This window comes from Neolamprologus multifasciatus, chromosome 8 (genome assembly GCF_963576455.1).
Source record: "Neolamprologus multifasciatus chromosome 8, fNeoMul1.2, whole genome shotgun sequence".
NCBI classification, from domain to species: domain Eukaryota; kingdom Metazoa; phylum Chordata; class Actinopteri; order Cichliformes; family Cichlidae; genus Neolamprologus; species Neolamprologus multifasciatus.
The window spans coordinates 9,351,460-9,363,611 of record NC_140446.1 but is presented as its reverse complement, the minus strand read 5'-3'; the positions used below and the strand labels follow the sequence as shown (position 1 = coordinate 9,363,611).

Genomic DNA, 12,152 nt, shown 5'->3' with positions numbered 1-12,152 from the left:
AAACCACAAAAGTGGTCATATTCTTTGACCTAAAAATAAGGAAACTAAGTTACATATTTTGCACACATCCTAGACTAAGGAATACATTTATGTTCTACAGCTGTTTAACATAATTCATCTACCTTGACTATGGGTATAAGATAACCTAATTAAAATACTGATTTCACAATCCCCCTTTGATCTCTCCTTGGTGAGATCACTTACAACATGCATTCTAAGGTTGCAATATCCACATGTTGTAAGAACTGCAGTAAAAACAGACAGTGAAACCGTAATTGACATGACAAAACCTTTCCATTGCCCAAAAACAGAAGTCATCCACTCCTTCAACGGGTTTTCAATACCTTCGTGTTCATGCATATTATGGGCCAAAGTTCGCAGCCCCTCCAGAGTTGGTTATCGAGCCGTCTGGAACAGTATTATTAGGAATTAAGGTGCAACACATTTGTCCGAACATAACACACACGTCCCCCTTTCCCGCCAGGACCATGTCAAGCGCCATCCTGTTTTGTACTGCCATCAGATAGGTGGGACCTAATTGCTCTGCTAACCCTTCAACTGCATCACGCGTCAAATTGGCCAGCCGGAGAACGTGATAATGCACATGATTAATTCTAGCGACGTTTTTGTTGGGGGTGACAGGTTTAAGTTGGGTCACCTCCCGGTCCGCTGAAGGAAGAGAAGTTGAATGAGTTCTGAAACTGGGCAATTCACACAATAAGAAAATAATCGTTACCAGGATCACAGTGAGCACAGTTAACATCCCCATCACTCTCCCGTTTTCCCAAAGCTTTATTTTCACATGGTAGTTTCTCACAGCCATTTTAATGCTACCTTATGGTTTTTCAATGTTAATCAGAATCAAACCTCTGTCTAAAGAATTTTTAATTTTTATTCTATTGCTGCAGACACCGATGTCCTCCTGTTGTCGATTCTCCTTTCTTCAACCTCCAGAGTTAGACTACCCTTCGGTCGTTGCACAGGTCAGGGGATTATTCTGCCCCTTTTTCGCTCAAACCTGTGTTTTTTAGGGTCACGGCCATGTTCCCCTTTTTCCCTAAGAGCCTCTCCGACCTCCTAGGCTCTTCCGCCACCGCACACCGGCTCCAGTGATACCAAGTGTCACCTTTGCCCCTCAGCTGGACCGCATGAGAGGTTCGAGTGGTCACCTCGAATGGTCCCGTCCACCTCGGCTCGTCCCACTTCCGCTTATGCACCTTCAGCCACACCCACTTCGCCTCTGGCGTGGTCACCTCCTTTCCGGTCGGATCTCCCACCTGCGTAGTGAAACTAGAGACAAGAGCCTTTAGTGCCTTAAACTGTTTCACATGTTCAGATATATTTGTTTCCTCTCTTAACTCTCTTACACCTGCTGCAGGGCCTGGAAATTGTCTCCCTGTCAGCAGTTCATATGGGGTAAACCCCGGTGCTCTGATTAACTGAGCACCTCACACTCATTAGTGCTATAGGGAGAGCATCAACCCAATTCATGTTTGTCTGTGCACAGATAAATTCATCCACCCTTTTGTCCTGTCTAGGTGGAGGTTAACTTTGAGTCGTGGTCAAGTCTTGTCAGCTTTTACCAGTCAGTCAGTTTGTTTTTATTTCCATTCATTCATTCATTCATCCATTCTTTCTTTCTTTGCTGATAGTGGAAACCATCGCCGCATTTGATTTCTACCCTCAGCAAAATGATGTCATTTCAAAAAAAGGAAGAAATTTAGGTCGGATTACCTCGCTGAATCCTTTTTAGGCAGGGACTCTCATTTTCTAATTGTCCCAAATAAGTGGCTTTCTCCTGAGCCCATTTTAATGTGGAGAAAAATACTTTGCGACTGTTTTCAGTAAGAATGTTTTATAGCGCTTTAAAGTTCACTCTCTCAGGCCTGGATTAAAGAGCTGATTTGTTAAATCAGGAACTCACAAAATACCAAAATATCACCACCGGTGGATCACTCCTCTCAGATGTTCTTATTTCAGTGCACTGTAACAAAAGCAAAAACAAACGTAACCAATAAAATACTCATATAATAACAAATACTGGGGCCCATTAGAACCCTGTCCAAGATAATAACAAATACTGGGGCCCATTAGAACCCTGTCCAAGCATAAAACCACCTTTCTCTCTCTTAGAGAAAGAAAACAATCCAAACCTCACTGATAAAATCAACCTAGTGTTAAGCAAAACCCAAAATCAACCAAAACTTCACCAGAAAGTGATAGGTTACGAGGCAGGGTGCACCCTGAACAGGTCACCAGTCTATCACCTAGAAACAAACAATCATTTACACTTACATTCACAGATAATTTAGAATCATCAATTAACCTAACTCTAACAGCTGCATGACTTTTCACTGTGGCAGGAAACCAGAATACCCAGAGAGAAACCACTGCAAACTAACCAGACTGTGTAGGAAATACAGGGAAGCTATGATTTCCTGTTGAATTTTGTACAGATCTTTAAAGCCTCAGGCAATTGTGTTAAATACACCTGGGATACTTACGTAAATCCAAGGGCTGGCCCCCTTTTCTCTTTTTTAAATTTTTATTTTTTATTTTCAGTGTGTTCCTCCTTCAATTAAATCTCAATCACAAAAATGTGGCGCTCCGAAATAAGGCTCACACCGTTAATTCATCATTTTCACTCTGTACCACTGCTCCTTATCAGGCTGTGTGAAGCACAGTAAACAATTTAGTCGAAGCGTTGAGCCATAAACAGACATCACTCACAGACAATTAATTAAAGGAGAAGGTTACTTCCTGAGAAAAACAGGAAGTATGGTTTCTTGCATGCACAGACAGTCTGCTTTCTTAAACAAACCACAAAAGTTTCGTTTACTAAAAAATGTAAATGTCAAACAGCTGCAAGATATTTTGCTTTGTTTTATTGATTGATCGATTGATTTTGGACAAACTAACTTGGTATCCAACAAAAAAAAAAAAAAACAGCAGTTTTTTAGAGTAAATGTAACAACCAATACATCAGACACAGATTCACACACAGACACAGTAAATACATTGACTGAAGATATGTAAATTATGCAAAATCAGTATACCCAAACACAATTTCAACGAAAGGCCCGGAAAGTCCCAAATCAGAGAGAAAATAAATCTAATGAATGTTGAATTTTCCCAGTTCTTTGAATCTTTGGGCTGAAGGAAGGACACTTACTCAGTGTATAAATGCTCAATCAACAATCCTTTATTTCCATACAATTTTCACACACTGAGCATAAACCATCATGATGGGGAGAGATGCAGAGAGGGTCACAGCAAGTCTCAAAATGGTGACGTGTTACACAGCTTTTTATACTTTCCAATGGCCCCCACCTGGTCGTAAACCTAAACATTCACAGACCCTTATCTGTCATGGCGCCTAAGCTATGACCTCGGGCTCCCTGTCTTTCTACCTCCTACAAGGGTGGGGGCACAGAATGTGGTCTGTTTCTTCTTAATATCGGCACAAGGTCTTTTGCACACAACATTCTCAGAGAATGATTTAAGCAGTCTGACATGACAAGAAAACAGTGTAAAACATTCACAGCAGATAAATGGTGGCGCCCACTTGTCTAACAGAACCCAAAGGATGGTCACATTCTTTTAATCCCCAGAGATATACTTGAACTTCTGTCTATCCTACTAACAAAATATACTGAGACATTTGGTCTAATCATACTATAAGAATATACTGCAAAGGGGGTCATATTCTTTAACCTAAAAATAAGGAAACTAAGTTACATATTTTGCACACATCCTAGACTAAGGAATACATTTATGTTCTACAGCTGTTTAACATAATTCATCTACCTTGACTATGGGTATAAGATAACCTAATTAAAATACTGATTTCACAATCCCCCTTTGATCTCTCCTTGGTGAGATCACTTACAACATGCATTCTAAGGTTGCAATATCCACATGTTGTAAGAACTGCAGTAAAAACAGACAGTGAAACCGTAATTGACATGACAAAACCTTTCCATTGCCCAAAAACAGAAGTCATCCACTCCTTCAACGGGTTTTCAATACCTTCGTGTTCATGCATATTATGGGCCAAAGTTCGCAGCCCCTCCAGAGTTGGTTATCGAGCCGTCTGGAACAGTATTATTAGGAATTAAGGTGCAACACATTTGTCCGAACATAACACACACGTCCCCCTTTCCCGCCAGGACCATGTCAAGCGCCATCCTGTTTTGTACTGCCATCAGATAGGTGGGACCTAATTGCTCTGCTAACCCTTCAACTGCATCACGCGTCAAATTGGCCAGCCGGAGAACGTGATAATGCACATGATTAATTCTAGCGACGTTTTTGTTGGGGGTGACAGGTTTAAGTTGGGTCACCTCCCGGTCCGCTGAAGGAAGAGAAGTTGAATGAGTTCTGAAACTGGGCAATTCACACAATAAGAAAATAATCGTTACCAGGATCACAGTGAGCACAGTTAACATCCCCATCACTCTCCCGTTTTCCCAAAGCTTTATTTTCACATGGTAGTTTCTCACAGCCATTTTAATGCTACCTTATGGTTTTTCAATGTTAATCAGAATCAAACCTCTGTCTAAAGAATTTTTAATTTTTATTCTATTGCTGCAGACACCGATGTCCTCCTGTTGTCGATTCTCCTTTCTTCAACCTCCAGAGTTAGACTACCCTTCGGTCGTTGCACAGGTCAGGGGATTATTCTGCCCCTTTTTCGCTCAAACCTGTGTTTTTTAGGGTCACGGCCGTGTCCCCCTTTTTCCCTAAGAGCCTCTCCGACCTCCTAGGCTCTTCCGCCACCGCACACCGGCTCCAGTGATACCAAGTGTCGCCTTTGCCCCTCAGCTGGACCGCATGAGAGGTTCGAGTGGTCACCTCGAATGGTCCCGTCCACCTCGGCTCGTCCCACTTCCGCTTATGCACCTTCAGCCACACCCACTTCGCCTCTGGCGTGGTCACCTCCTTTCCGGTCGGATCTCCCACCTGCGTAGTGAAACTAGAGACAAGAGCCTTTAGTGCCTTAAACTGTTTCACATGTTCAGATATATTTGTTTCCTCTCTTAACTCTCTTACACCTGCTGCAGGGCCTGGAAATTGTCTCCCTGTCAGCAGTTCATATGGGGTAAACCCCGGTGCTCTGATTAACTGAGCACCTCACACTCATTAGTGCTATAGGGAGAGCATCAACCCAATTCATGTTTGTCTGTGCACAGATAAATTCATCCACCCTTTTGTCCTGTCTAGGTGGAGGTTAACTTTGAGTCGTGGTCAAGTCTTGTCAGCTTTTACCAGTCAGTCAGTTTGTTTTTATTTCCATTCATTCATTCATTCATCCATTCTTTCTTTCTTTGCTGATAGTGGAAACCATCGCCGCATTTGATTTCTACCCTCAGCAAAATGATGTCATTTCAAAAAAAAGAAGAACTTTAGGTCGGATTACCTCGCTGAATCCTTTTTAGGCAGGGACTCTCATTTTCTAATTGTCCCAAATAAGTGGCTTTCTCCTGAGCCCATTTTAATGTGGAGAAAAATACTTTGCGACTGTTTTCAGTAAGAATGTTTTATAGCGCTTTAAAGTTCACTCTCTCAGGCCTGGATTAAAGAGCTGATTTGTTAAATCAGGAACTCACAAAATACCAAAATATCACCACCGGTGGATCACTCCTCTCAGATGTTCTTATTTCAGTGCACTGTAACAAAAGCAAAAACAAACGTAACCAATAAAATTCTCATATAATAACAAATACTGGGGCCCATTAGAACCCTGTCCAAGATAATAACAAATACTGGGGCCCATTAGAACCCTGTCCAAGCATAAAACCACCTTTCTCTCTCTTAGAGAAAGAAAACAATCCAAACCTCACTGATAAAATCAACCTAGTGTTAAGCAAAACCCAAAATCAACCAAAACTTCACCAGAAAGTGATAGGTTACGAGGCAGGGTGCACCCCGAACAGGTCACCAGTCTATCACCTAGAAACAAACAATCATTTACACTTACATTCACAGATAATTTAGAATCATCAATTAACCTAACTCTAACAGCTGCATGACTTTTCACTGTGGCAGGAAACCAGAATACCCAGAGAGAAACCACTGCAAACTAACCAGACTGTGTAGGAAATACAGGGAAGCTATGATTTCCTGTTGAATTTTGTACAGATCTTTAAAGCCTCAGGCAATTGTGTTAAATACACCTGGGATACTTACGTAAATCCAAGGGCTGGCCCCCTTTTCTCTTTTTTAAATTTTTATTTTTTATTTTCAGTGTGTTCCTCCTTCAATTAAATCTCAATCACAAAAATGTGGTGCTCCGAAATAAGGCTCACACCGTTAATTCATCATTTTCACTGTGTACCACTGCTCCTTATCAGGCTGTGTGAAGCACAGTAAACAATTTAGTCGAAGCGTTGAGCCATAAACAGACATCACTCACAGACAATTAAAGGAGAAGGTTACTTCCTGAGAAAAACAGGAAGTATGGTTTCTTGCATACACAGACAGTCTGCCTTCTTAAACAAACCACAAAAGTTTCGTTTACTAAAAAATGTAAATGTCAAACAGCTGCAAGATATTTTGCTTTGTTTTATTGATTGATCGATTGATTTTGGACAAACTGACTTGGTATCCAACAAAAAAAAAAAAACAGCAGTTTTTTAGAGTAAATGTAACAACCAATACATCAGACACAGATTCACACACAGACACAGTAAATACATTGACAGAAGATATGTAAATTATGCAAAATCAGTATACCCAAACACAATTTCAACGAAAGGCCCGGAAAGTCCCAAATCAGAGAGAAAATAAATCTAATGAATGTTGAATTTTCCCAGTTCTTTGAATCTTTGGGCTGAAGGAAGGACACTTACTCGGTGTATAAATGCTCAATCAACAATCCTTTATTTCCATACAATTTTCACACACTGAGCATAAACCATCATGATGGGGAGAGATGCAGAGAGGGTCACAGCAAGTCTCAAAATGGTGACGTGTTACACAGCTTTTTATACTTTCCAATGGCCCCCACCTGGTCGTAAACCTAAACATTCACAGACCCTTATCTGTCATGGCGCCTAAGCTATGACCTCGGGCTCCCTGTCTTTCTACCTCCTACAAGGGTGGGGGCACAGAATGTGGTCTGTTTCTTCTTAATATCGGCACAAGGTCTTTTGCACACAACATTCTCAGAGAATGATTTAAGCAGTCTGACATGACAAGAAAACCGTGTAAAACATTCACAGCAGATAAATGGTGGCGCCCACTTGTCTAACAGAACCCAAAGGATGGTCACATTCTTTTAATCCCCAGAGATATACTTGAACTTTTGTCTATCCTACTAACAAAATATACTGAGACATTTGGTCTAATCATACTATAAGAATATACTGCAAAGGGGGTCATATTCTTTAACCTAAAAATAAGGAAACTAAGTTACATATTTTGCACACATCCTAGACTAAGGAATACATTTATGTTCTACAGCTGTTTAACATAATTCATCTACCTTGACTATGGGTATAAGATAACCTAATTAAAATACTGATTTCACAATCCCTCTTTGATCTCTCCTTGGAGAGATCACTTACAACATGCATTCTAAGGTTGCAATATCCACATGTTGTAAGAACTGCAGTAAAAACAGACAGTGAAACCATAATTGACATGACAAAACCTTTCCATTGCCCAAAAACAGAAGTCATCCACTCCTTCAACGGGTTTTCAGTACCTTCGTGTTCATGCATATTATGGGCCAAAGTTCGCAGCCCCTCCAGAGTTGGTTATCGAGCCGTCTGGAACAGTATTATTAGGAATTAAGGTGCAACACATTTGTCCGAACATAACACACACGTCCCCCTTTCCGTTGAGCCATAAACAGACATCACTCACAGACATTGTTTTCATAACCAAACTGCTTTAGACCCTGTCCCCTAAATCTACACAAATGCCCTCTGGGTGACATGAAATGCATTTAACCAATTAACAATCAATGGCTTCTTGTTGTTGTAACAAATTCTGTATTTGGACGTTTGTGTGCAGCATTTTGCGTATCAGCATAGCATTTGTTAGTAAAGTATTCTTCATTGCAGCACCGTGTGTGTATCACTCTTCATTGCACAAACATGTGTATGTGTGTGTGTGTGTGGATGTGTGTGGATCACTTCTCAGTGAATTGAATCAGCATTCCGATTTGTGTGCGTGTGTGTGTATCATTTCTCAGTCAATCAATGAGTGCATATGTGTTAATGTGTGTGTTTCTCTTAATTCTGAGTCAGTGTATGTAGATGTGTGTGTTTGTGTGTGTGTTTGTGTTCATCACTTTCCTGTTCTGATGTTCTGGGTAAACCAGGGCCTGAAGCGTGCTCTGGGGTCCTGCCTCCCCCTTTCCAGTCCGTTTGCATCCCTTGGTGCTGCTGCCCAAAGTTCTGTCCATACTGGTTCTGGCCCCAATTAAGGCAGTCCTTTTCTCCAGTGTCCCGCATCTTCTCCTTGTCCAGCTCCTCCTGAGCCATGCTCAGTTTCTGCTCTGATGTCTTGAGCTCTCACTGAGGGCAGAAACCTCAGAGTCTTTTCCGTACACGTCAGATTGACGTTTATTGATGTTTTCCTTGCTTTGCTCCACGGCCTTCTGCAGCTCTGCTGTTCGGCTCTTCTCAGAGGTCAGCTCCTGGCTGAGCCCCGACACCTGTGCCTTCAGCTTATGTTCTTCTGCTGCTTTTGTCCAATCTGAGGTGCCTCCTGACCTCAGTTACTCCTCGTGTCTCTGGCACGCCCTTTTTGCTGCCCGATCATCCGTGTTGGTCCATCACTGTCCTGCACAGTTTTAATGCAGAGTTGTTAAGGTCAGCATTCTTTTGCTCGGCCTCACTTTTCATCTGGGCTTAACAGGCGTCTCGTCACAGCTCTGTCAGCTGAAGCCGTCTGGAAATCTCCCCCGTGTAGTGAAACGGGCCTTGGATTTAACGTTCTCCGTCTCCGCTGCATGAGATCTTTTTCCTGCAGGACTGTTGACATTCTCAGGCTGTTGTTGTGAGTCCAGCTGCTGTAGCATTTGGTCAGGGTCACATCAAAGATGGTAGAAGGGAGAGCAAAGATGGTAGAGGGGAGAGCAGGAGTCCAGGTCAGCCTCGGCTTTCCGGGCCGACAAAGCAGCCTGTAATCAAGCATAAAGAGAAAAAACAAAAACAAAACAAAAACAGACGAACAGGAAAATGATGTTGTTTTGGCTGTGTTGTTCAGAGAGGGGCCCGGCCCTGTGTCAGCCTTCTCCCCCCCTTTTTTTTTTTTTTCTCACTATATAATCAACTCCTAACCCACCAAGTTGACAGGACAACACAGGTACACGTTAAAATTCTTAAGATCATGTTTAATAATTCAAAAAAGGAATTTTATTTCATTCAGTAATCACTTATATTAATCAATCAAAAGAAAACATGTCACAATTTGACTCTTTTAACCACTAAATTTATTATTTCCTCACTGGTTTATCATACCAGTGTCTGTCTTTTTGAAGTCAAGTTGTTGTCCTGCAACCCAGAGAGTTTATTTGTTAGTAGTCGATCAACTTTATCATTTAACAACAAGTGTATGTTAAGTTTTGCTGCTTTAACCTTGCTGGAAAATCTTCACGTGTTCATGAATGTAAGCTGTTTCTTCATTGCGTGTGTGTGCGTTTGTAGGTGGGTTATTTTAACTTTTTTCTCCAACAAGGCATTTCTCTAATTGTGTGTGTTTTTAATTTTGTTTCCCAAATTTTGATTTCCCACCTTAAATAACAGCATTCCATGTCTTCAGCCAGGAATTAGAGCTTGCTTGTGAGATTCAGGGACACATGGTGCCAAAACAATTCAGTGAAAAACTTGCCTGAACATTTCCAGTAATGGTAACCGATAACTGGAGGAGAAGATGTCCTTTAAGCTTCTTTTCAGGGTGAGGACAACATAAGAGGTCAAGCTGTAAAATTTTGAGCCAGAGCTTGGCCTGTCTGTCGTCCCAATTTTGTTAGTCTATCCTTTTGCTGCTGTACTCAGGTTTCCAGGTTGAGAGAAATCCACCTGTATTAAGAGACTAAAACATTCATTTACTATTTTTCTTAAAACATCCATTTGGTTCATCTGCCTAGATTTTACTCTCTCTCTCTCTTGGTGCATAGTTCACACAGTCAGGCAGTTGCCTTTTATGGGCATGCAGATTTCCGGCCACCGACACTCACCCCCAGCAGCCACCAAGCCATCTCTCCTATATCAAAACCCAGCCAAACATCAAACATTCACCGTAGTCATTCAAAAACTATATTTATAATATTATACTCAACAAAATCAGGCATTTATCATTGTTTGCAAATCATACTTATAAAACTCAATAACACGCTAAACAGGAAGTCCTCTGTGGGCTTCACAGCAGCCACCTCATTTGCATGTTCACACACCGTCTAAACTAGCTCGCAGCGCGCTGTCGTCACACACAGCCTCGTTTCACACTCAACTCTCTATTATATTACAAAGACGTCTTATATTTACAATCACTCCTTCTTTATCACACAACTCCTTACTCTCCTTTGCCACAGCTGCAACCTCTAATTTTTTCTCTGGCGCACTCCCAGGTCGCATGACCTGCAGCGCCCTCAGCAACTCCTCTCTCTGCTTCTCAAAAGTTTTCCACTCACCCTGCACACCCCTTTTTCTATGTTAGACTTAGAACCCAACATTTTTACCCCACTACACACCTTTAAATGTCACTATTAGTTTGATCAATTTATTTATCATTACTTCGACGCTAATCCACTTTTAATTCGCTTTATTTACTTTAGTTCATTTTCTCCTATTTGATCACTATGATTTCTTGACTATTATTATTTCACAGAAAATCAACTAATCTACTTTGTCTCCCTATTTGTTATCAAGGAATTCACACACACACTCGCAGGCTGGTCACTCGCCCCCACCTTTTCTTTCTCTCTCACACACACGCACATTTTACTCCTTGTAACGGTCTTTTGCATTTGATGTTTGTTGCATTTGATGTTTGTTGCATTTGATAGTTGTTAAGCTGTATGTCTGGATTTTGTTCCTTTGCGCCCTCTGGTGGTGAACTATGTAGGGTACAGCTTTGCTGTTTGGGTCTCCACCCAGCCACTTGTCTTTTTGCTAGCGCACACGGTGTCTGCATGCGGCAGCTCACAGTTAGCTCCACACATGGAGAAAATGTTGTTTAAAGAGTGGAAATAATTGACAAAGAAGATGGAAGATAAGGCAATAAGGCCATAAAGGATTATTTAGCACCTCCTGGATGTCAGCTCACGAGGTTTGTGTATTTTAAATGTTTTATTTTCTGTAATTAAGTATTTTTGATTGATTGACACTACGTACAAGAGCGCATTTTGATGTGATGTTTTTGTTTTATTGTTTTGTCCGTGAGCAGTTCTCACGGGTTGCCAAGACCAGAATAAACCCTGTTCTATACTACATCGTGCGTACGTCAATCCTTGAGGGTGCTACACTCCTCGTTCGTTCCGCCTGTGAACCCGCCCCTCGAGGCTGGCTCACACACACTTCATACTTCTCGCAGTCCCATACAAACTTTCTGCGAGACACTTCTTCTGATTCAGGACAACGCCCTAATCAAAACAAAGAGCGGGTGCCGTCCGCTCTTATACACCTCAACCTAACTAGGACAATTAGGCTCACGATCTTCAGATCGCGCCACATTTGCCTCACGATTTATTCAAACTGCGCCACGAACTGGATACCGCAGTTTCTCTTCCCCATAAAAATAAAACCAAATTAAACCCCCAATTGACTTCACAATTTGCAACAATTCCCGACACGGCCTTTTGCCGCAATTTCTGCACAACACAAACACTTTTAGGCACAAATTATTCTGTTACTTTAATTAACTCCCGTACTTCAGACGAGACGCCGACTCTAACGGCGCTTTCACACAAACTACACACCTCCGACTCTCTTTCTCTCTCTCTCCTTTTTTTTTTTTTTTTTTTTTTTTTTTTTACACCACAGAGTAATACACCCAATTCAGCCCGTCTATCTCTATGTGGCTCCAAATACCCTCTTTATTTAATTTAACACTCGTCAGGGACAGGCAAACAACAATTTGAACCACTGAAACGAGGAATACAACCTTTTTCAACCTTTTAACCTTATTTAACCTTATTT

The 12,152-nt window shown here is 41.5% G+C and overlaps 1 long non-coding RNA gene across 1 annotated transcript; it reads left to right on the top strand.

Annotated features, from left to right (window-relative positions):
- The first annotated feature begins 10,961 nt into the window (after positions 1-10,961).
- LOC146512471 (uncharacterized) lies at positions 10,962-12,010 on the top strand. Its single transcript, XR_014875643.1, has 2 exons — positions 10,962-11,283; positions 11,401-12,010. It is a non-coding gene; the product is annotated as an uncharacterized LOC146512471 (long non-coding RNA).
- Positions 12,011-12,152: the final 142 nt, after the last annotated feature.